Source organism: Carassius carassius, chromosome 40 (assembly GCF_963082965.1).
Source record: "Carassius carassius chromosome 40, fCarCar2.1, whole genome shotgun sequence".
In the NCBI taxonomy this organism is placed as follows: domain Eukaryota; kingdom Metazoa; phylum Chordata; class Actinopteri; order Cypriniformes; family Cyprinidae; genus Carassius; species Carassius carassius.
This window is the reverse complement of record NC_081794.1, coordinates 13,537,190-13,564,157: the sequence shown is the minus strand read 5'-3', so window position 1 is coordinate 13,564,157 and position 26,968 is coordinate 13,537,190. Positions and strand designations below refer to the sequence as shown.

Genomic DNA, 26,968 nt, shown 5'->3' with positions numbered 1-26,968 from the left:
GCACCCACTGAGAAGCCTGATGAAAGTGCTCTAGTTATTGGTGTGCCCAAGTGCCCAAAGAATAACATAGGTTTCATAGACAATTGGACTAGCTTTTGGGGCAGACCTGACCTGTTGAAAAGAGATGGTCTTCATCCCTCCTGGGGTGGTGCCGCTCTTCTCTCTAGAAATATGGCACATAGTCTTAGAGTTTCCACCTGACTAACTGGGGTCCAGGTCAGGAAGCAGACAGACTGGCTAAACCAACCGTCTGCTAGCTGCCTCACGACACAAAGGTCAGTTAATTCTCAGCACATAGAGACTCTTTCACCTAGATATCACACTATAGAGACTGTGTCTGTTCCCTGAACTAGAAAATACAAAAAACGTCCAAACCAAGTTAAGATTAACAATTTTATTGAGGTTCAACAAATAAAATACAGATAAACAAATGATAAAGCTTGGCTTACTGAATATCAGATACCTTTCTACGAACACTTTTTGTAAATAATATGATCACTGATCATAATCTAGATGTGCTCTGTTTTACAGATACCTGGCTAAAACCTGATGATTACATTATTTTAAATGAGTCCACCACCCAAGATTACTGTTATAAACATGAGCCGCGTCTAAAAGGCAAAGGGGGAGGTGTTGCTTCAATTTATAACAACGTTTTCAGGATTTCTCAGAGGGCAGGCTTCAAGTATAACTCGTAGAGTTATGTAATGGTGCTTCAAATAACATTATCATTATTATGTAACAGAAACTATGGACTCTCTCTTTTCTAGCATTTTAAATACAGTTGCTCCTTTACGCTTAAGGAAGGTTAAGGAAACCAGTATGACACCATGGTATAATGAGCATACTCGCACCTTAAAGAGATAAGCCCAAAAAATTGAGCACAGCTGGAGGAAAACAAAACTAGAGGTATTTTGTATTGCTTGGCGGGAAAGTAACCTATCCTACAGAAAAGCATTAAAAACTGTTAGATCCGATTACTTTTCTTCTCTTTTAGAAGAAAACAAACATAACCCCAGGTATTTATTCAATACAGTGGCTAAATTAACGAAAAATAAAGCCTCAACAAGTGTTGACATTTCCCAACATCACAGCAATGACTTTATGAACTACTTTACTTCTAAAATTGATAATATTAGAGATAAAATTGTAACCATTCAGCCGTCAGCTACAGTATCGCATCAGACAGTCCACTATAGACCCCCTGAGGAACAGTTCCACTCATTCTGTACCATAGGAGAGGAAGAATTGTATAAACTTGTTAAATCTTCTAAACCAACAACATGTATGTTAGACCCTATACCATCTAAGCTCCTAAAAGAGGTGCTTCCAGAAGTCATAGATCCTCTTCTGACTATTATTAATTCCTCATTGTCATTAGGATATGTCCCCAAAGTTATTAAGCCTCTCATCAAAAAAACACAACTTGGCCCCAAAGAACTAGTTAATTATAGACCAATCTCGAATCTCCCTTTTCTGTCCAAGATACTAGAAAAGGTGGCATCCTCACAATTATATTCCTTCTTAGAGAAAAATGGTATATGTGAGGATTTCCAGTCAGCATTTAGACCCTTTCATAGTACTGAGACTGCTCTCCTTAGAGTTACAAATGACCTGCTCTTATCATCTGATCGTGGTTGTATCTCTCTATTAGTTTTATTGGATCTTAGTGCTGCGTTTGACACAATTGACCACAACATTCTTTTGCATAGACTTGAACACTTTGTTGGCATTGATGGAAGTGCATTAGCATGGTTTAAATCGTACTTATATGACCGCCATCAGTTCGTAGCAGTGAATGAAGATGTATCATATCGATCACAAGTGCAGTATGGAGTACCTCAAGGCTTAGTACTAGGGCCGTTACTCTTCACGCTTTATATGTTACCCTTGGGAGATATCATCAGGAAACAGAGGTGTTAATTATAGGACCTAAAAACTCTGCATGTAATAACCTAGAACACTGTCTAAGACTTGATGGCTGCTCTGTCAATTCTTCGTCATCAGTTTGGAACCTAGGTGTGTTCAAATATATATCTAAATTACGGCCCATGCTCTCAATGTCAAATGTAGAAATGTTAATCCATGCATTTATGACCTCAAGGTTAGATTATTGTAATGCTTTATTGGGTGGTTGTTCTGCACACTTAGTAAACAAACTACAGCTAGTACAAAATGCAGCAGCAAGAGTTCTTACTAGAATCAGGAAGTATGACCATATTAGCCCGGGTCCTGTCAACACTGCACTGGCTCCCTATCAAACATCGTATAGATTTTAAAATATTGCTTATTACTTATAAAGCCCTGAATGGTTTAGCATCTCAGTATTTGAATGAGCTCCTTTTACATTATAATCCTCTATGTCCGCTACGTTCTCAAAACTCAGGCAATTTGATAATACCTAGAATATCCTATAAGTCTTTTTTAATTCATTTTGGTGGATCTACATCTGTAAAAGATAGTTTATCTGCCATTCCTTGACATAAGGACGTTCTGTGGAGACCAGAGGTTAAAAGGTCCCTGTGAAGGAATTTCAGTCTGGTTCTTGTCTTCTATCATAGGTTTACATGTGATGGTCAGGCTGTGCATCTCTTTGACCATCAATCTGGATTACTTGCCCCAAATTTGACAATCTCTTCTCCGAATTGAAATTGTCAATAATTGTTCTAATGGTGTTAATGTTGAAAGCTGTTCTGTGAAAGAGTTGTTTGGTTATCTTGCTTCAGACTGTGGTGCTAGGAGTTGATTTACAACATCCTGTTGCCTTTCTGTGGAATTCGTCTCATGTTATAACCATGCTCCAGATCAAATATTTAATTTGTCTGGTTCGGGTCTGATAAGCTACAAGGTTAAGGACCTCAAAGAAACACTGAGAGGCACCCACCCCTGACATTCCTCTTGAGCATGGAGAAGTTCTGCTGCGACTGGGGCAATGATTACTTCAGTTTTTTGATGGGTAGGGTGTTGTGTTTGGTGTTGAACTCTCAGTTCTTCTTCGACTCATCAGGCTGCCCTGAGTTAATGGAGGCCCATGAGGTCTGGCTAGAGAGCCAGCTGCAGAGAGTCATCCAGACCCCCTCTCACCACGTGCTTGTCTTCCAGCACATTCTGCTCTTCCTCCATACACCCGATAAAGAGGATGACTACTTCAACCTGCAGAGGGGAATCAGAGAGCGCTTGATCCAGAGATTCAAACAAACAGGTGAGAAGAAAGCACTTGAGCCTTACACATCAAACAAGACAAGTGGCAAGTGTTCATACCTCATAGCCTAAAGTATCAAAGAGTCCTCTCTCGTTTAGCCTTTTTCCCAAAAATGTGCTAAATAGTAATCAAAATGTTTTTTTCCCAACATTTATTTATTTAATGTATGTATCTTTTTTTCCCATAAGAACAGGAGTACTTAAATTATATTGATTTGCATTTTTTTCATTGCTTTCACATGGCATAAACAAACAGTTTTTGTTCTCAGTTACATTATATAGTTAGAAGTATAAATTTGCTTTTCAGTAAGTGGTAAATGCAAGCAAATTCGACGAGTCCATGATTCAGAACAATGACTTGTGGTTTGTTTCTGACTGATTTGCCTAATGGTTAGATAAATAAAAAATAATACAAAATATTGATTTGTTTGAGAATTAGAGAGAAAGGGTAACATATCAGCAGCATATATGTTAACTAGTCTACATAATGTATCAGTGTACAGTAGACCTACAAACAAAATAATTTATTCGGTTAGTTTTTTTTTTTCAGTGAAGAATGTGAACTAAAGGGTGAAAAAAGGGTTTACTTTTTTATATTCAATAGAATTGCTTTTCATTCTTTAAAAAAAAGTGTATATATATATATATATATATATATATATATATATATATATATAAAATGTTAAGTATATAATCATTTAACCTTTATTTAACCAGGTAACCAGAGGGATTTTTCCCCTAAATAATAATCAAAATTATTGATGCAAGAATGCCGCATTAAATGGTTCATTTATGGTCACATGATGGAATAGTGCCTTTGTTTGGCTCTTTAATTATGCTGTGAGTGCCCTGGAGTGCTTTTACAGGATACATACTAAAAGCTTTACAGACAAGAAATATGCAGGTTGTCCAAACACCGGATTCTATTATGAGTGTAGACTCTATATAAGAGGCTTGTTGGGCATAGGTTAATTATTGATCATAGAACTCAGAGCAGGTCGAATCAGAGTGGATGTTGTTTTATTTAACAGCTGTGTGGACATACACAGCATAGTGTACATTATTCGATATTCTATTCTAATGTTGATATCTAATGAAGACTGCCCTTTGCTTTAATAAAGATTTCCACTATTAACAGACAACTCTTGACTTTCAGCCTGAAAAGACTGCATCTGATTGTAGTTCAAATTTCAAAGTCCTACACAAGAATGTTGTCATATGGCTACAAAGAATGAGAAACTGCAATGTTATTGTTATAGCTGTCAAATAATATGCATCTTTCAACATTAATTTTCAGTTATACATTGTAGTACATACTGAAACCATAAACCATTAAATGTTGGAAAAGTATCAAGTAAATTCATTGGGTTTAGGGTTATGCGAGCCATGAGGGAAAACATACAGATCTTTCTTCGTTCCAAAGGGTTAGTGTTAATAAAAAAAATAAAACAATATATATTAATTTTATAAAAGTAAATAAATAAATACACACACACACACTAACTTACTGGCCACTTTATTAGGTACACCTTGCTATTGGATTGAGATCTGGTGACGGCGGAGGCCATTTGAGTAAAGTGAACTCATTGTCATGTTCAAGAAACCAGTCCGAGATGATTTGAGCTTTGTGACATGGTGCATTATCCTGCTGGAAGTAGGATATTCCGGTATCAAATTTTCATGTTGTGATTAATTGCTAATGCTTTTATCACGGTATACGGTATTATCACGATATTGAAATTTACTTTAAAAAAAGTAGTCATATTACAGGTTTAATCATTTTTTTCTTTAAAAAAAAATACAATAAAGCAATACAGAAAAATATATAAAATTTAACGTTTTACACAGATTCAAGTGCAAAAGAACTATCAAGGCAAGTCACCTTTATTTATATAGCGCTTGTGACGAGTGGGGCGGGGCCGAGGGACGTGGGACCGAGGCCAGTGGAATGACTGGAGATGAGCTACACCTGTTCGACCCACCGGTCTCGAGGCCCACGGAGGAGATGGAAGGATATAAAACTGGAGCGACGACAGTGAAGGATGAGAGAGGACCAGGCCTGGGCTTTGTTTTATGTTTTGGTTTTATTTTGTGCGCATCAGTCGTCCGTGAGGGGCTGATGTGCTGTTTTGTGTTTATTTTGTAATTAAAGTTTCATTTGATTGTCTGCCGGTTCCCGCCTCCTTCTTCCCGATGATTATTAAGGTTTAATTCATTACAGTGGTGCCGAAGCCCGGGAGAAGGAGGGACGCGCTGCTGAAGATCCCTCGCCGCTGTGGTGAATCCGCGGTGCCATCGAGCAGCCGAGGAGGATGCCGCCATGGATGCCCGAGGCGGTGGACTGGAGTGAGTTGCCGGGGACGGGTGAGCTCGCTGCCGGCCGCCCGCGATGTGGAGGGATGGCTGCCGTCCGTGAGGGAGCGGAGGAGTCGGCGCCGTGAAGGAATCCGGAGGAGCAGGGAACGGGGGACTCCTGCCGGCTGCCCAAAACCGGAGGAGCCGTCGCCATCCACCGGGCGGCGGAGGAGTGTCGTGCCGTCCGCCGAGGGCTGTCCAGTGCCACCGCCAGGCACCGCGGAGGAGATCACCCAGCTGGTGGAGGGCCGAGCAGCAGTGCGTCTGGGAACCGGAATTTATTTATTTATTTATAAATAATATTTATAAACTCTCATCTCTGTCGCTCCTCCTTCCATCTCCGTTTCTCTCGCCTCGTCTGTCCTACCCCCAGGTTCCCGCAGGTCCCCGTGAGCGGTCCCCCCCGGAGGGAGGGGGGGGGTAGAGCGCAGTTTCAGGAGTACCCCCCGGCCTGTGAGGGGCGATGGGGGTATGTGACGAGTGGGGCGGGGCCGAGGGACGTGGGAGCGAGGCCGGTGGAGTGATTGGAGATGAGCTTAACCTGTTCGACCCACCGGTGTCGATGCCCACGGAGGAGATGGAAGGATATAAAACTGGAGCGACGACAGTGAAGGACGAGAGAGGACCAGGCCTGGGCTTTGTTTTATGTTTTGGTTTTATTTTGTAATTAAAGTTTCATTTGATTGTCCGCCGGTTCCCGCCTCCTTCTTCCCGATGATTATTAAGGTTTAATTCATTACAGCGCTCTAAACAAAATACATTGCGTCAAAGCAACTGAACAACATTAATTCGGAAAACAGTGTTTCAATAATGCAAAATGACAGTTAAAGGCAGTTCATCATTGAATTCAGTGATGTCATCTCAGTTCAGTTTTAATAGTGTCTGTGCATTCATTTGCAATCAAGTCAACGATATCGCTGTAGATGAAGTGACCCCAACTATAAAGACCAATAGGTCTCACTTTACAATAATATCTCATTAGTTAATTATAGTTAATGCATTAACATTCACAATGAGCAATAGCTACATTTGCAACAAAAGTTATTAATCTTTGTTAAAAAAGTCGAAATATTGTAAGTATTCATCAAGGCATGCCTCTAACCCTAACCGTGGACTTTTCACCCTCCTTCCATCCGGCAGATGTTACAGAAACCTATGCTCTCACACTAGTAGGCTCAGTGAGAGCTTCTTCCCCGAGGCTGTGACACTTCTGAACTCCACACTACCAATCTAACCTGCATCTGCTTTCTTACTGCACTGGTCACAGTACTTTACATACATGTATTTGCACTACTCATATTTTGCACAGACTACACATTGTTCAAGCTATCACACTGTAAACTATCTAACGTTGTTACTGTACATAGCACAATAAACTATTTCTATAAATAGTATTGCACTACTGATTACTTTGCATAGAATACGTTGTTTAACAATACTATTGCACACTCATCTAACTGTATTACCACTGTTCTTACATTGCTGCTGTTCATAATGTATATATATAACCCTATATCCCTACGTTGCATTCCTATTTATATTCTGTACATACTCTGCTTAATACTGTATATAGCAACTCCACTGTAGATTCTGTAAATCATAGCTTCACTTACTCTGCACTTATATGTATATAAAACACTATATTCTTGCACATCTGGTTAGATGCTAACTGCATTTCATTAGCTCTGTACTTGTACTTTGCATAATGACAATAAAGTTGAATCCATGATGAACGCAGCAAATCCACAAATCTGAATGACTATTTAAATCTATTTAAATACATTTTAGAAAGTAGCAGCTGCTTTAGTTATGGTGTTTCCAGGGTAACGGCTGCATTTTCTGCAGTTTAGTGCCATCTGTTGTCAGAGAGTGAATGTGCTTTCAGTAGATCGCCTGCGGGTGTCGCTGTTGGACAGTGTTTTCTCTACTTCCTGTTGGCCTTCTGTAGCAAATTGTAGCTCCGTGTAGCTGTTTTTATTTTATTTTTTCTCTAGAATCTTTATCTTACTATCACTCTCCGTTTTTTAAAGTGGTAAAATATAACTTAATTCACACCATATTTCTGATATTATCGATCAATCTTATCAGATTAACTTTGATCGTTCACTTTTATTTTATATCCGTGAGTGCAGTACACCTGCAAAGCGTTAGCACTCGTTAGCTTGTCATTAGCGTTTTCATTCGAACCTATCGCTGTTTTCTTTTCTCATCTCCCTCGCTCCAGTTTTTCACAAGTTCATCAAACAACCGCAGCAAGAATAGTTCATCAAGCACTTGCACCTCTTGCCACATGTACAGTTTATCTATCTCTGTCGCTGATTAGGGATTCACATGTGATAAATGCAGGGAAATAGTTAGGCTGACAGAGAAGATTTCAGAATTAGAGACAAGCATCCAAACTTTAATTGAGGACAGTAAGAATGTTAGGGCTCTAGATACGGCTTTGGATGCGTCTAGCTCAGGGATTCCTGTACATTGTTCGGTTCCGGAAACAGAGCCCCAGCAGCAGGGCAACTGGGTGACGGTGAGGCAGCGTAGTCGTGGGTCAAAACACCGCTCTTCTGTTCCGATCAAAACATTAAACAGGTTCTCCCCACTCAGTGATGCACCCACTGAGAAACCTGATGAAAGTGCTCTAGTTATTGGTGATTCTATTGTACGGAACATGAATATAGAGACACCAGCCACCATAGTCAAATGTTTACCGGGAGCCAGAGCGCCTGACATCTTGGCAAATTTAAAAGTGCTGGCTAATGCTAAACGTAAATACGGTAAGATTGTTATTCGTGCCGGCGCTAATGATGTTCGACTTCGCCAGTCGGAGATCACTAAAAATAACATTAAAGAGGTGTGTGAACTTGCAAGCACGATGTCAGACACTGTAATATGCTCTGGTCCCCTCCCTGCTTACCGTGGTGATGAGATGCATAGCAGATTGTCATCACTCAATGGGTGGATGTCTAAGTGGTGCCCACAGAATAACATAGGTTTCATAGACAATTGGACGAGCTTTTGGGGCAGACCTGACCTGTTTAAAAGAGATGGTCTTCATCCCTCCTGGGGTGGCGCCACTCTTCTCTCTAGAAATATGGCAAATAGTCTTAGTGTTTATACATGACTAACTGGGGCCCAGGTCAGGAAGCAGACAGACTGGCTAAACCAACCGTCTGCTAGCTGCCTCCCGTCCCAGAGGTCAGTTAATTCTCAGCACATAGAGACTTTTTCACCTAGATATCACACTATAGAGACTGTGTCTGTTCCCCGAACTAGAAAAAACAAAAAACGTCCAAACCAAGTTAAGATTAACAATTTAATTGAGGTTCAACAAATAAAAAACAGAAGCAATATGGATAAACAAATGACAAAGCTTGGCTTATTGAATATCAGATCCCTTTCTACGAAAACACTTTTTTTAAATAATATGATCACTGATCATAATATAGATGTACTCTGTTTGACAGAAACCTGGCTAAAACCTGATGATTACATTATTTTAAATGAGTCCACCCCCCAAGATTACTGTTATAAACATGAGCCACGTCTAAAAGGCAAAGGTGGAGGTGTTGCTTCAATTTATAACAACGTTTTCAGGATTTCTCAGAGGGCAGGCTACAAGTATAACTCGTTTGAAGTAATGGTGCTTCATATAACATTATCCAGAGAAACAAATGTTAATGATAAATCCCCTGTTATGTTTGTACTGGCTACTGTATACAGGCCACCAGGGCACCATACAGACTTTATTAAAGAGTTTGGTGATTTTACATCCGAGTAAGTTCTGGCTGCAGATAAAGTTTTAATAGTTGGTGATTTTAATATCCATGTTGATAATGAAAACGATGCATTGGGATCAGCATTTATAGACATTCTGAACTCTATTGGTGTTAGACAACACGTTTCAGGACCTACTCATTGTCGAAATCATACTCTAGATTTAATACTGTCACATGGAATTGATGTTGATGGTGTTGAAATTATTCAGCCAAGTGATGATATCTCAGATCAGTATTTAGTTCTTTGCAAAATTCATATAGCCAAAATTGTAAATTCTACTTCTTGTTACAAGTATGGAAGAACCATCACTTCTAACACAAAAGACTGCTTTTTAAGTTATCTTCCTGATGTATCCAAATTCCTTAATATATCCAAAACCTCAGAAAAACTTGATGATGTAACAGAAACTATGGACTCTCTCTTTTCTAGCACTTTAAATAAAGTTGCTCCTTTACGCTTAAGGAAGGTTAAGGAAAACAGTTTGACACCATGGTATAATGAGCATACTCGCACCCTAAAGAGAGCAGCCCGAAAAATGGAGCGCAGCTGGAGGAAAACAAAACTAGAGGTATTTCGTATTGCTTGGCGGGAAAGTAACATATCCTACAGAAAAGCATTAAAAACTGCTAGATCCGATTACTTTTCTTCTCTTTTAGAAGAAAACAAACATAACCCCAGGTATTTATTCAATACAGTGGCTAAATTAACAAAAAATAAAGCCTCAACAAGTGTTGACATTTCCCAACACCACAGCAGTAATGACTTTATGAACTACTTTACTTCTAAAATCGATACTATTAGAGATAAAATTGCAACCATTCAGCCGTCAGCTACAGTATCACATCAGACAGTGCACTATAGACCCCCTGAGGAACAGTTCCACTCATTCTCTACCATAGGAGAGGAAGAATTTTATAAACTTGTTAAATCATCTAAACCAACAACATGTATGTTAGACCCTATACCATCTAAGCTCCTAAAAGAGGTGCTTCCAGAAGTCATAGATCCTCTTCTGACTATTATTAATTCCTCATTGTCATTAGGATATGTCCCCAAAACCTTCAAACTGGCTGTTATTAAGCCTCTCATCAAAAAACCACAACTTGACCCCAAAGAACTAGTTAATTATAGACCAATCTCGAATCTCCCTTTTCTGTCCAAGATACTAGAAAAGGTGGTATCCACACAATTATATTCCTTCTTAGAGAAAAATGGTATTTGTGAGGATTTCCAGTCAGGATTTAGACCGTATCATAGTACTGAGACTGCTCTCCTTAGAGTTACAAATGATCTGCTCTTATCATCTGATCGTGGGTGTATCTCTCTTATTAGTTTTATTGGATCGTAGTGCTGCGTTTGACACAATTGACCACAACATTCTTTTGCATAGACTTGAACACTTTGTTGGCATCAGTGGAAGTGCATTGGCATGGTTTAAATCGTACTTATATGACCGCCATCTGTTCGTAGCAGTGAATGAAGATGTATCCTATTGATCACAAGTGCAGTATGGAGTACCTCAAGGCTCAGTACTAGGGCCGCTACTCTTCACGCTTTATATGTTACCCTTGGGAGATATCATCAGGAAACATGGTGTTAGCTTTCACTGTTATGCTGATGATACTCAGCTCTATATTTCTTCGCAGCCCGGTGAAACACACCAATTTGAAAAACTAATGGATTGCATAGTCGATATAAAAAACTGGATGACGAGTAATTTCTTACTGCTAAATTCTGAAAAAACAGAGGTGTTAATTATAGGACCTAAAAACTCTGCTTGTAATAACCTAGAACACTGTCTAAGACTTGATGGTTGCTCTGTCAGTTCTTCGTCATCAGTTAGGAACCTAGGTGTGCTATTTGATCGCAATCTTTCCTTAGAAAGCCACGTTTCTAGCATTTGTAAAACTGCATTTTTCCATCTCAAAAATATATCTAAATTACGGCCTATGCTCTCAATGTCAAATGCAGAAATGTTAATCCATGCATTTATGACCTCAAGGTTAGATTATTGTAATGCTTTATTGGGTGGTTGTTCTGCACGCTTAGTAAACAAACTACAGCTAGTCCAAAATGCAGCAGCAAGAGTTCTTACTAGAACCAGGAAGTATGACCATATTAGCCCGGTCCTGTCAACACTGCTCTGGCTCCCTATCAAGCATCGCATAGATTTTAAAATATTGCTTATTACTTATAAAGCCCTGACTGGTTTAGCACCTCAGTATTTGAATGAGCTCCTTTTACATTATAATCCTCTACGTCCGCTACGTTCTCAAAACTCAGGCAATTTGATAATACCTAGAATATCAAAATCAACTGCAGGCGGCAGATCCTTTTCCTATTTGGCCCCCAAACTCTGGAATAACCTACCTAACATTGTTCGGGAGGCAGACACACTCTTGCAGTTTAAATCTAGAACTTGCTACATCATTAGAAGAATGGCATCTACGCTAATATTTGTCTGTTTCTCTCTTGTTCCGAGGTCACCGTGGCCACCAGATCCAGTCTGTATCCAGATCAGAGGGTCACTGCAGTCACCCGGATCCAGTACGTATCCAGACCAGATGCTGGATCAGCACCTAGAAAGGACCTCTACATCCCTGAAAGACAGTGGAGACCAGGACAACTAGAGCCCCAGATACAGATCCCCTGTAAAGACCTTGTCTCAGAGGAGCACCAGGACAAGACCACAGGAAACAGATGATTCTTCTGCACAATCTGACTTTACTGCAGCCTGGAATTGAACTACTGGTTTCGTCTGGTCAGAGGAGAACTGGCCCCCCAACTGAGCCTGGTTTCTCCCAAGGTTTTTTTCTCCATTCTGTCACCGATGGAGTTTCGGTTCCTTGCCGCTGTCGCCTCTGGCTTGCTTAGTTGGGGACACTTCATCTACAGCGATATTGTTGACTTGATTGCAAATAAATGCACAGACACTATTTAACTGAACAGAGATGACATAACTGAATCCAATGATGAACTGCCTTTAACTATCATTTTTGCATTATTGACACTGTTTTCCTAATGAATGATGTTCAGTTGCTTTGACGCAATGTATTTTGTTTAAAGCGCTATATAAATAAAGGTGACTTTGACTTTGTCTTTGACATCGCCTCTCACGTGTTCCCCCATGCGCTTCATGTGCTTGTTTACATCAGAGTACATGCTCTTTCAAGCAGCATACAGCGGTGTTGTGCATTTTGACTAGTTGATGGCAAAAGTATTCTTAAAATGCATCCCACATTCTGAATAATTTGTAATGTTTAATTTTACAGTATTTAGAAGTGCCCACGATAACAATATTGTGCATATTCATTACCGTGATATATTGCATCACCGAATACCGGCACATGTCTAGCTAGAAGTAGCCACCAGAAGATGGGTACACTGTAGTCATAAAGGGATGGACATGGTGAGCAACAATACTCAGGTAGGCTGTGGCATTTAAACGATGCTCAATTGGTACGAAGGGGACCAAAGTGTGCCAAGAAAATATCCCCCACACCATTACACCATCACCACCAGCCCGAACCGTTGAGACAAGGCACGATGGATCCATGCATTTATGTTCTTTATGCCAAATTCTGACTTAACCATCTGAATGTCTCAGCAGAAATCGAGATTCATCAGACCAGGCAACGGTTCTCCAATTTTCTATTGTCCAATTTTGGTGAGCTTGTGTGAATTGTAGCCTCCGTTTCCTGTTCTTAGCTGACAGAGTGGCACCCTGTGTGGTCTTCTGCTGCTGTAGCCCATCTGCTTCAGGGTTCGACGTGTTGTTCGTTCAGAGATGATATTCTGCATACCTTGGTTGTAACGTGTGGTTATTTGAATTACTGTTTGTAACACCCGAATCACACCACTTACTGTGCCACCAGACCAGTTCTAGGTTCTAAGGAGTGGGGAGCAAAAAAAAAAAAAAAAATTACACCAGAGACTGTTGCTTTAAATACAATAGACCGGCAATTTACTGAATGCAAAACACACATAGAATATACAGTAAACAAACAAACAAACAAAATACCCTGCAGATTCTTCGTATTGAGGTAAGTATAATAAATGAAAAGGTATTTCACTTCCTTTTTGTTCTTTAGTTCACCTAAGTTATTTTAGTCAGGCTAATCTAAGTTAGACCAGTCTTTTCCTAGGTTGAACTTATTTTAGAATTCCTATTTTTCCTGAGTTAACTCTTTTTCCCTTTCTTTTATGGGTAGGAAAATACCTTCAGTTTACACAACCAAATCAAAGTGGACCACAAGCATTTCAAATCACATTCAAACATATGAACTCAATATGAAAATAAAAGTATGACACTTTAACATAAGTTCATGTCCAAATGTGAGTTCAATTATTCAGTTCAATGAAAAGTTTCAGTTCGATTCAGTCCAAAAATAATAGTTCAATCAGTTTCCAGTTCAATTCAAATCCAATTCCTGATTCTCCTACCACTCTGGCAGCGAGCTACCATACACAGGAGATTTCCTCACTGATGCGATGGAGAAGATGAGTTGAAAGTCTGGGTCTGGCTCGCCATCTTGAATCCCGTCTGTGCATGTGCACACCTGCACACTGCAAACCAATCTTCGCTCCGACCAAGCCTCAAACCAAGCAGAAAAACCTGACCAAAACTGTTGTGGCTTAGTTCCCATAAAATCCCCGTCAGTTCCCGACCAGGTAAGTTATGTTTTTTCAACTGCAAAATCAACTTTTTCACTCTTTTCTCTGCTTATTAAACACAGCTCGTTTCTCTCCGATTTCTCCTCTGCTGCAACGTCACTGAAGTGCTGTATCTAGCGTCACTAGTCCCTTAAAGGGGCAGTGACATGAATTTTCTGTCGGCATACTTTTAATCTTAACATTAAATCGTTGTATTAACATTTTTAATTAACTAAATTTAATTAACTTTAATTAACATTTTAATTATTTATGTCATATTTTAACATGGGTTACATCCTCCCCTCTTTACCTAATGCACGTCCCTGTGCATTCTGAATCTATACTGTCACAACACTAGGGGTTTTTGGAAAGCTAGGCTCTTTAAGGGAATCTGTAAACACATCACTCAAGGTTTGAAATAAGGACTGAACTATTGTAACCAACGGGTTCCCTAGCTCAGGGTAAGTCAGTCTTTTAGTCGCTTTTCTGTCTCTGATAGGTCTTCTAGAACAGTCACCTTGTGTCTGGATGTCAGTTTGGTCCATAACACTTGTGTTTTCTTTGCCCTCCTGAACAGGTTGAGTAGAAAGATGGACATTATCCAGGTCTTCCTCGGGTAGGTTTCCAGTTTCCTGTCCAGCGGTTGAGCTGCTTTCTTCAGTGTCAGGTAAGTCATTATTTCCAGGATCAGGTAAGTCATAGTCTGCAGGATCAGGTAAGTTCAAGTCACAAGTCTCTACTGGAACATCCTCAGGAAAAGCTTTGGCTATGTCTGAAGGGTCTTGCTTAACAACAGCAAACTTTTTGGAGGGTTCCGGTTCAATCCTTTCTGGTAGGTGTTCTATGGGTTCAGGGGTCGGGTCAAAACCTAGTATTTCCACTCTTAGGTTTCTGTGTCTATCATAGTGAAATTCCTCAGAGTCAGATTGGGATTCATCCCCATCAGCTCCATCTGAACTGTCATTTTTAGGATGTTGTCGAGTTCTTGGTCTTCTCACTGCCATTGATGGGTTAGTTTCACTTTCGATCGAGGTCACAGGAAGGAAACCGCATGGTAGCAGGATGTCACGATGAAGAGTTCTTTGTGGACCATCTCTTGTCTCAGGCCTCACAACATATACTGGGACATCTCCAGACTGTCTCTGGACAACATACACATCGGATTCCCACCTGTCGGTTAGCTTGTGCTTGCCTCTAAGGCGGATGTTTCGAACCAAGACTCTGTCGCCTTCCTTCAAGGTGGAGTCAACAACATGCTTGTCAAACCTCGCTTTGTTGCGACTGGCTGTCTTTTTAGCATTCTCAGTTGCTATTTTGTAACTGTCTTCAAGTTGAGATTTCAGGTTGCGAACATATTGTGAGTGTAAGCCTAGCTGGTGATTGACTGGTAGGCCAAAGGCTAGGTCAACTGGCAATCTTGGCTGCCGCCTGAACATTTACTCGTAAGGGGTAAACCTTGAACGTTGTCTCGTTTTTAGTACAATTATAAGCGTGTACTAATGGTTTGACGTAATCCCGCCAGTGACTCTTTTTCTGATTCTTGAGGGTCCCCAACATGTTGAGCAGGGTCCTGTTGAAACGTTCGACAGGATTCCCTCTCGGATGGTAAGGGGTGGTTCTTATCTTTTGAGTGCCAATGAGCTCACACAGTTCTTTTATTGTTCGGGACTCAAAGTCGGGACCTTGGTCACTGTGGAGTTTTTCAGGGATGCCATAATGGATGAAAAAGTGGTCCCACAGGCTCTTGGCCACTGTCCTGGCTTTCTGATTCAGGGTGGGGACGTCCACTGCATATTTTGTAAAATGGTCGGTAATGACCAGAATGTCTTTGGTGTTACTGGAGTCCATCTCCACACTGAGAAAATCCATGCACACAAGTTCGAGTGGTCTTGTAGCGATGATGTTGATGAGTGGTGCGGCTTTCTCGGGCATAGTCTTACGTCGTATGCAGCGGTTGCAGGTTTTGACCTTAGTTTCCACCTCGGCTGACATTTTGGGCCAATAGAAATGCTTCTGGACGAGATCTAGGGTGCGCTCTGCGCCCATGTGGCCCATGTCGTCATGAAGACTCTTGAGGACTAAGGATCTCAGGACTTCAGGGAGCACAAGCTGGTATTGAGTCTGAGCACCCTCTTGCCGCTTGCGATACAAGACACCATTTAAGACCGTAAGTTTGTCCCACTCTCTTAATAAGAGACCAAGCTCAGGAAGTTCCTTCCTCAAGGATGGTGGGGGTTTCTCTTCTAACTCCACTTGCCTGAGTACTTCACGGATGCAGGGATCAGCATTTTGCTTATCTCTTAATTCAGCTGGTGTCAGTGAGGGGATAACAGGTAAGCCACCAAGCTGATCCTCTTCTTCAAAGCTTTGTGGGAGAGCCTTTGGATGATGGGCAAGTGACACAACCAAGGTGGTGTTGGGTGATGTTTCCCCAGAGTGATTGTTGATCACTTGGCGAACCAAATGCTTCTCACAGATAGCTTTGATGGTGTTTTCATCTAAGTGTGCATAATCAGCCTCTGACAAGTGTCTTTTTGTGAATTGTTGTATCCTCTCCAACTCTTTTTGTGATGATATGTCATCAGGTAATCTGCCGTGGGGACGCCTGGACAGCCCGTCTGAGTCTTGATTTTGCTTACCGGCTCTGTATTGTAGCTGGAAATCAAATGTCGACAGAGCGGCTAACCATCTATAGCTCGTGGCGTCGAGCTAAACAGAGGTAAGAATATATGGATATAATGGATTGCTATCAGTGACAGCAAGGAATGTATTCCCGTATAGGTAATCCTGGAATTTCTCTGTCACTGCCCATTTAAGGGCAAGGAATTCTAATTTGTGCGCAGGATACCTGGACTCACATTTCGACAGACCTCGAATTGCATAGGCAACAACTCGCTTCTGTCCCTCTTGCTCCTGGTAAAGGGCAGCACCGAGTCCCAAGGTGCTCGCATCTGTGTGTAAAATGTAGGGGAGCTTGGGATCAGCAAACCCGAGGATGGGTGCTGTTGTCAGTTTTCCGATTATGGTGTCGAACGCTGCCTGACAAGCAGGCGTCCATCTGTCACCGAAGAGGTCCTTTGGGTTGTAGTATTTCTCACGGTTCTCTGTGGTTTTACTGCGCTTTCTCAGCGGCGGATAGCCAGCAGTGAGCTCGTTAAGTGGCTTCACAATCTTTGAGTAGTCTTTTACGAACCGGCGGTAATAACCACAGAAACCCAGGAAGGTTCTTAGTTTTTTCAGGTTGTTTGGATTTGGCCAGGTTTTTAATGCTGCTACTTTGTCTGGATCAGTTTTTGATGCCCTTTTCAGACACGATGTGGCCGAGGTACTTCACAGAAGTTTGGAAGAACTTGCACTTCCCTGGAGACAGTTCAAGCCAAACTCTTTCAATTGGTTGAGCACGCACATCAACCTTTCCTCGTGTTCCTCCAGTGTCGAGGAGAAGATGATGAGGTCATCAAGAAAAACTAGGGCTTCAAGTTCAACTCTCCCATACAGCGCTCCATAAGCCTCTGGAACGTGCTAGGGGCGTTAGTTATCCCCTGAGGCATCCTGTTGAACTCGAAGAATCCTAGTGGGCAGACGAATGCGGTTTTGTGTTTGTCTGCTTCCTCCATCTCTATTTGATAGAATCCTGATTTGAGATCGAGCACTGAGAACCACCTGGACCCAGTCAACGCCGATAATGACTCCTCAAGATTAGGTAAGGCATATGAATCTTTTACTGTTTGGGTGTTCAACTTTCTGTAGTCTATGCAGAGTCTGACGTTGCCATTCTTTTTCCTGACGACAACAATCGGCGAGGAGAAGGGCGATTCCTATTCACAGATGACTTCTGCATCCAGGAGTTGCTGGAGATGGTTACGCACAGCCTCTATATCTTGAGGGTGTATAGGTCTTGGTCTATGTTTGAATGTTGTCTCTGCACTGAGGGTTATATGGTGTTTTATTTTGTCAGTGCGACCAAAATCAAGCTCGTGCAGTGCAAACACCTCCGGCATGGAACTTAATTTCTCCGTTATTCTCCCTTTCCACTCATTGGGTACAGGAGAGTCAGTGAAGTCAAGGTTGAGATTTAATTTTTGGTCAGGTTTTGTGGGAAGGTCTGGGTCAGGGGTCTTAATTGATTGAACATTCTTGACAGCCTGTATCTCTGCTATTACAGCCTTTGGAGATAGAGTGATGTCATGATGTGACTCATTCTTGAGCATGACTGGTATGCAGCGTGATAGTTTTGGTGTAAGGCTTACCAAGCTATCTGTCACCAGAATGTCACCTGGCAGGGAAGATGACTTTGATGACTCTACTATCACCCATTTTCCAACATCAGTTGTCCTGCGGCTCACTGATCCTTCAAGGACTTTGGTCTGTCCAGCTGCAATAGTCTCAAAGTCCCTACTATGAAGCCTCACCTCTCCTAGACTGGAATCAACAGACTGCCTTTTCCTGATTTCAAGGGTCTTTAAGACAACTTTGTAGCTGTAAGGAAGAGACTCATAGTTCTGAGGTGCAATATCTGCATACTTTTCATAAAGAACATCCAAAGTATTTGTGCCTATAAGCACTGATAACAAGGTGGAGCGCATGTCAGGTACAACCAAAACTAGTGTGGGCACCTCAATGTCCGCTCCAAGCAAGCTCTTTGGGAATCTGATGGTAGCCTGGTTAACACACACCCTGGTAGTGTAGACTTCTGCCTGCGGGTGTCGCTGTTGGACAGTGTTTTCCCTACTTCCTGTTGGCCTTCTGTAGCAAATCGTAGCTCTGTGTAGCTGTTTTTATTTTATTTTTTTCTCTAGAATCTTTATCTTACTATCACTCTCTGTTTTTTAAAGTGGTAAGATATAACTTAATTCACACCATATTTCTGATATTATCGATCAATCTTATCAGATTAACTTTGATCGTTCACTTTTATTTTATATCCGTGAGTGCAGTACACCTGCAAAGCGTTAGCACTCGTTAGCTTGTCATTAGCGTTTTCATTTGAACCTATCGCTGTTTTCTTTTCTCCTCTCGCTCCAGTTTTTCACAAGTTCATCAAACAACCGCAGTAAGAATTTTCATCAAGCACGGTGAGTAATGGCTTCTCCCGTCATTGTTACTTGCACCTCTTGCCACATGTACAGTTTATCTATCTCTGTCGCTGATGAGGGATTCACATGTGATAAATGCAGGGAAATAGTTAGGCTGGCAGAGAAGATTTCAGAATTAGAGACACGCATCCAAACTTTAATTGAGGACAGTAAGAATGTTAGGGCTCTAGATACGGCTTTGGATGCGTCTAGCTCAGGGATTCCTGTACATTGTTCGGTTCCGGAAACAGAGCCCCAGCAGCAGGGCAACTGTGTGACGGTGAGGCAGCGTAGTCATGGGTCAAAACACCGCTCTTCTGTTCTGATCAAAACATTAAACAGGTTCTCCCCACTCAGTGATGCACCCACGCTGCTGACCGTGGTGATGAGATGCATAACAGATTGTCATCACTCAATGGCTGGATGTCTAAGTGGTGCCCACAGAATAACATAGGTTTCATAGACAATTGGACGAGCTTGTGGGGCAGACCTGACCTGTTTAAAAGAGATGGTCTTCATCCCTCCTGGGGTGGCGCCACTCTTCTCTCTAGAAATATGGCAAATAGTCTTAGTGTTTATACTTGACTAACTGGGGCCCAGGAAGCAGACAGACTGGCTAAACCGACCATCTGCTAGCCGCCTCCCGTCACAGAGGTCAGTTAATTCTCAGCACATAGAGACTTTTTCACCTAGATATCACACTATAGAGACTGTGACTGTTCCCCGAACTAAAAAAAACTAAAAACGTCCAAACCAAGTTAAGATTAACAATTTAATTGAGGTTCAACAAATAAAAAACAGAAGCAATATGGATAAATGATAAAGCTTGGCTTATTGAATATCAGATCCCTTTCTACGAAAACACTTTTTGTAAATAATATGATCACTGATCATAATATAGATGTCCTCTGTTTGACAGAAACCTGGCTAAAACCTGATGATTACATTATTTTAAATGAGTCCACCCCCCAAGATTACTGTTATAAACATGAGCCGCGTCTAAAAGGCAAAGGTGGAGGTGTTGCATCAATTTATAACAACGTTTCAGGATTTCTCAGAGGGCAGGCTTCAAGTATAACTCGTTTGAAGTAATGGTGCTTCATATAACATTATCCAGAGAAACAAATGTTAATGATAAATCCCCTTTTATGTTTGTACTGGCTACTGTATACAGGCCACCAGGGCACCATACAGACTTTATTAAAGAGTTTGGTGATTTTACATCCGAGTTAGTTCTGGCTGCAGATAAAGTCTTAATAGTTGGTGATTTTGATATCCATGTTGATAATGAAAAAGATGCATTGGGATCAGCATTTATAGACATTCTGAACTCTATTGGTGTTAGACAACACGTTTCAGGACCTACTCATTGTCGAAATCATACTCTAGATTTAATACTGTCACATGGAATTGATGTTGATGGTGTTGAAATTATTCAGCCAAGTGATGATATCTCAGATCAGTATTTAGTTCTGTGCAAACTTCATACAGCCAAAATTGTAAATTCTACTTCTTGTTACAAGTATGGAAGAACCATCACTTCTAACACAAAAGACTGCTTTTTAAGTTATCTTCCTGATGTAACCAAATTCCTTAATATATCCAAAACCTCAGAACAACTTGATGATGTAACAGAAACTATGGACTCTCTCTTTTCTAGCACTTTAAATAAAGTTGCTCCTTTACGCTTAAGGAAGGTTAAGGAAAACAGTTTGACACCACGGTATAATGAGCATACTCGCACCCTAAAGAGAGCAGCCCGAAAAATGGAGCGCAGCTGGAGGAAAACAAAACTAGAGGTATTTCGTATTGCTTGGCGGGAAAGTAACATATTCTACAGAAAAGCATTAAAAACTGCTAGATCTGATTACTTTTCTTCTCTTTTAGAAGAAAACAAACATAACCCCAGGTATTTATTCAATACAGTGGCTAAATTAACGAAAAATAAAGCCTCAACAAGTGTTGACATTTCCCAACACCACAGCAGTAATGACTTTATGACCTACTTTACTTATAAAATTGATACTATTAGAGATAAAATTGCAACCATTCAGCCGTCAGCTACAGTATCACATCAGACAGTGCACTATAGACCCCCTGAGGAACAGTTCCACTCATTCTCTACTATAGGAGAGGAAGAATTGTATAAACTTGTTAAATCATCTAAACCAACAACATGTATGTTAGACCCTATACTAGAGGCCGACCGATATGGATTTTTTGGGGCCGATGCCGATATTAACTCGAAAAGAGCCGATTTATAAGCCGATATTTTGATTTTGAAAATAAACTGGATATTAGACCCATTTCCTATAAACTGCACTTACACAACATTCAATAGCAAAATATCTCCCTGTTCTATGTATGTGGGCTGTATAAACCATTTTCCAGAAGGGATTATGTTAAAAAAAAGCCTTAGATTACTCAATGAATAAACAATTGCACATCAAAAGTTTATATTTTTTAATGATCAAAAAACAGTCTGGTTTTAAACATTTAACACTTTTACTTTCTTCCAGTTGAAGCTGGTTTTAACAGTCTGTGTGTGTACTGTAAATAAATTATAATACTAAAGTTAAAGTATTTGCAGAAGTAGTCCCACACTTTGCTGCTACAGCATTCACCTTTTTCAGTCATCTGTAGGCAGAAAGAGAGACAGAGAAAGAATAAGCATGTGTATTAATAATATCACCATGTATCATTACTCATGTCATCATTAGAATTATAATAATAATAAACAGGGATCTCCTACATAGGCAAAAATGAGAAATATATATATATATTTTTATTTGTCAAGCAATAGGTATTACCTATTACCTACTTATATTTAACAATATTATTACAACATTTTCCTGTTATGTCTGTAAAGCTGCTTTGAAACAATCTGTAAAAAAAAATAATAAAAAAAAATAAAAAAAGTGCTTGTTCAGCTCACATTTATTTACATGTCCCCTCTGGTTAATCATTTCTGACGCACCTACTCGAAGTTGAATGGTTAACGTTAGTGTCATGAACACACCGCTGTCAATTTTGAGAAGAACCACCTTCAATCAAGTTAATAGCAAGCATTTAAGGGGCCTGCTAAAAAGAAAGCTATATTAGCGTTAGAATAACATAGGGCTGTAGCTATCGAATATTTTAGTAATCGAGTATTCTACCAAAAACTCCATCAATTAATCTAGTAATCGGATAAAATGTGTTTTTGCTTAATTAAAGTTAAACTAAGTTTCCTTATTTAGAAAAATAAAATATTTTTATTTTTTAAATGCATAGAATGCAATGTATACATGAAAAATAAACATTTAATTATTACCCATAATCATAGATGAATTAAGTGCATTTAAGTGCCATTCAGTTGTGGTTTTAAATAAAGCATTTTCTGAGATGCACATTAAACACATAAAACATTAATTTAATTTATCTTTTAATTATTGAACATTTATTTAACTTTTTGGTAAACAAAGGGGATTTACTATAAAAAAAAAACATGGAAGAAATGTTGTGTGATTAAAACAAAAAAAAAGTTTTTAGTGATAGGCTATGTACATTATGCTGAACAGTCTTTAACTGGACTTTTATTTTGACGGGTTGGCGTACTTTTACAGTTCTGTGTATGTGATGTGACGCTAGTTTTACTCAAATCAAACGGTCAAATGCTCATGAAGTGACTGTCAGAGCAGTTCTGGAGATGTTCTTCATGTGTTCACGTCCTTATTTATTGAGACAGCAGACGCTAAAATTACCGCGAGCTTAATGCGCGCTTCAGTGTGTTTATGAATGAAGAAGCGCTTCTGTGCCATTCATAAACAGAGACACATAGAACATGCAGGATTCATACTTAAACAGACTATTCCGTCTTAATATTTACAGATATTCATCCTTATCGTGATTTGATGAAAGTGCAATGACCTATTTTTAATGAATTCATTCAAAATTTGGCAAATTCCTTGCCATTCCGTGTTAAGCTGTAAATTCCGTTTTTATGACTGGATTCCGCGATTCCCTCCGCGTTTTCTGCATCGCGGGAATCATAGGGCCCTAGTTGTGGTATGCCAGCTCTATCTCGCAATGGACACACGCCACGACGTTCTCTTTACGTTTGCCCACTTACGTTTGACCTCTTATTAACGTTCGCGCTCTTCCACTGATAAACATGGTATTAGCTTTGTGGCTAATCTGTAATATAGCAATGCATTAGCGGCTGTAAGTGATGTTACAGAATATTTAGAAGTGACAATGATAGGACTGTTAGCTAGAACTACCACACCATTTTTATATACAGTGTATGAACTAAATCATTTCACATGATGAACGACAGACTCACCGTCAAAACCGTACATCTCCGTGGCTTGGCTTGGCTGATCGCTTTCTTCTGTAGTGGATTTCTGGCGCTGTTGTCAACTGGGGAGTTGCAGAGCTCCCTCTGGTGGGCAAACTATGCAATACTCATAACATGAGTGAAGCATGAGACTGTTTCTCATGTTTCATCGGCCGTTATAAACGCCGATGCCGATTTAAATGCAATTAGCTCATATCGGCCGGCCGATATATCGGTCGGGCTCTACCCTATACCATCTAAGCTCCTAAAAGAGGTGCTTCCAGAAGTCATAGATCCTCTTCTGACTATTATTAATTCCTCATTGTCATTAGGATATGTCCCCAAAACCTTCAAACTGGCTGTTATTAAGCCTCTCATCAAAAAACCACAACTTGACCCCAAAGAACTAGTTAATTATAGACCAATCTCGAATCTCCCTTTCTGTCCAAGATACTAGAAAAGGTGGTATCCTCACAATTATATTCCTTCTTAGAGAAAAATGGTATATGTGAGGATTTCCAGTCAGGATTTAGACCGTATCATAGTACTGAGACTGCTCTCCTTAGAGTTACAAATGATCTGCTCTTATCATCTGATCGTGGGTGTATCTCTCTTATTAGTTTTATTGGATCTTAGTGCTGTGTTTGACACAATTGACCACAACATTCCTTTGCATAGACTTGAACACTTTGTTGGCATCAGTGGAAGTGCATTAGCATGGTTTAAATCGTACTTATATGACCGCCATCAGTTCGTAGCAGTGAATGAAGATGTATCCTATCGATCACAAGTGCAGTATGGAGTACCTCAAGGCTCAGTACTAGGGCCGCTACTCTTCACGCTTTATATGTTACCCTTGGGAGATATCATCAGGAAACATGGTGTTAGCTTTCACTGTTATGCTGATGATACTCAGCTCTATATTTCTTCGCAGCCCGGTGAAACACACCAATTTGAAAAACTAATGGATTGCATAGTCGATATAAAAAACTGGATGACGATTAATTACTTACTGCTAAATTCTGAAAAAAAACAGAGGTGTTAATTATAAGACCTAAAAACTCCGCTTGTAATAACCTAGAACACTGTCTAAGACTTGATGGTTGCTCTGTCAATTCTTCGTCATCAGTTAGGAACCTAGGTGTGCTATTTGATCGCAATCTTTCCTTAGAAAGCCACGTTTCTAGCATTTGTAAAACTGCATTTTTCCATCTCAAAAATATATCTAAATTACGGCCTATGCTCTCAATGTCAAATGCAGAAATGTTAATCCATGCATTTATGACCTCAAGGTTAGATTATTGTAATGCTTTATTGGGTGGTTGTTCTGCACGCTTAGTAAACAAACTACAGCTAGTCAAAAATGCAGCAGCAAGAGTTCTTACTAGAACCAGGAAGTATGACCATATTAGCCCGGTCCTGTCAACACTGCACTGGCTCCCTATCAAGCATCGTATAGATTTTAAAATATTGCTTATTACTTATAAAGCCCTGAATGGTTTTGCACCTCAGTATCTGAATGAGCTCCTTTTACATTATAATCCTCTACGTCCGCTACGTTCTCAAAACTCAGGCAATCTGATAATACCTAGAATATCAAAATCAACTGCGAGCGGCAGATCCTTTTCCTGTTTGGCGCCTAAACTCTGGAATAACCTACCTAACATTGTTCGGGAGGCAGACACACTCTTGCAGTTTAAATCTAGATTAAAGACCCATCTCTTTAACCTGGCATACACATAACGTACTAAGATGCTTTTAATATCCAAATCCGTTAAAGGATTTTTAGGCTGCATTAATTAGGTAAACCGGAACCGGAAACACTTCCCATAACACCCTATGTACTTGCTACATCATTAGAAGAATGGCATCTATGCTAATATTTGTCTGTTTCTCTCTTGTTCCGAGGTCACCGTGGCCACCAGATCCAGTCTGTGTCCAGATCAGAGGGTCACTGCAGTCACCCGGATCCAGTACGTATCCAGACCAGATGGTGGATCAGCACCTAGAAAGGACCTCTACAACCCTGAAAGACAGCGGAGACCAGGACAACTAGAGCCCCAGATACAGATCCCCTGTAAAGACCTCGTCTCAGAGGACCACCAGGACAAGACCACAGGAAACAGATGATTTTTCTGCACAATCTGACTTTGCTGCAGCCTGGAATTGAACTACTGGTTTCGTCTGGTCAGAGGAGAACTGGCCCCCCCAACTGAGCCTGGTTTCTCCCAAGCTTTTTTTCTCCATTCTGTCACCTATGGTCACTTGTGCAGTGCACTTGGCTCCAATCAGCCCTTTTGGCAGGGTCACTGTCTGTTTTTGTGTGTGAGAGTACACACGGGCTCTGTGCAGCTTCTTTTTAGGACACTTTGTCTGTGTTCCAGTCCCCGTTTGTCCCACAACCGGAACTGGGTCTAGTTTAAATGATCAGGCTTTGAAGCGCCATTTGCAATGTCCCATGCTAACTGCTTTTCTCTTAGCTGCTTCCTCTTCTCAGCTATGAGAGATGGGTTCGGCTCACTTTCACACTAAGGCTTAATGTGTCTGTCCTCTCCACATCTAAAGCAATACCAGGGCCTTGGTCTATTGCTTGTGTTGTTGTTTACATCTCGGCTGTGGTGCAGCCTTTGAGATGCTGGAGTGATAGCTGTTTGGGGAACTACTGGTCTGGCAGCTGATTTAGACTTTCCACCGTCTTTCTGTGTGATACGTGTGAGCTGAGCCTGTAAATCAGCTATTTGTTTCTTTAGGTCTTGGATTTTGGACCTGTGATCAAGTGCTGGCTGAGATGGATTGCAGTCTTCTTCACTCTGCACATAAATACCTTGATAATAAGAAGACACTCTTGGCTTTGCAATATTGAAGTGCCGTTTCATGCGGGATGCTTTGGAAGTACGCTTATCTTCTGCTGTGCGTAGTAACAAGAGAAGTTCAGCAAAGGAAGGTGGGTTCTGTTTCTTTTGTTCTAGCTGGAGTTCAGCTATCAAGATGTTGTCCCAGCAGCCTCTGACAAACTGTTTGAGAAGATGGCGGTCAAGTTCACTTGCAGTTACACCTCCCCTCCTGAGGGTGGTGTTCAGCATCACCTGCAGCCGTTGTAGATAAGCTGAGGGTTTCTCACCGTTATCTTGCATTGTGTTAAGATACTTTGCGAAGAGGTCATCTCCGTCCTTGACAGTGCCAAAAGCGGAGTCCAAGATCTCCAAGTACGCTTTAAGAGGAGATTCAGGTGTCAGGTGCTTCTCAATATCGATAGCAGGTGATAAGAGACTTTCAAGAAGCTTTCGTGACCTGTAAAGATCAGACTGTGTTGTGTCTTTAAGGAGAAGTTCCACATTGGAACGCCATGTCTCATAATCCACTTCATTGTTGGATCGTGGGAAACGCCCAGAGAAGGGTCTGAGTCTCAAAGAAGTGTGTACCTGCAGAGCAGAATCAATATTTCTCACTATATGCTCGACTATTACTTTTTGTATGTCAGGTGGGTTGACGTCAGAAAGTTTCAGAGCAGGCTGTGTCTTTTCTTTAGATGGTGGTGGAGACCAATGATGTTGAACATGCTGCTCCGTGGCCGTACTAGGTAGGGGGCTTA

General features: G+C 40.7%; 1 pseudogene; it reads left to right on the top strand.

The window, feature by feature from the left end:
• The first annotated feature begins 2,904 nt into the window (after positions 1 to 2,904).
• LOC132121873 (serine/threonine-protein phosphatase CPPED1-like) overlaps positions 2,905 to 26,968 on the top strand; it is a 42,266-nt pseudogene continuing 18,202 nt past the window's right edge.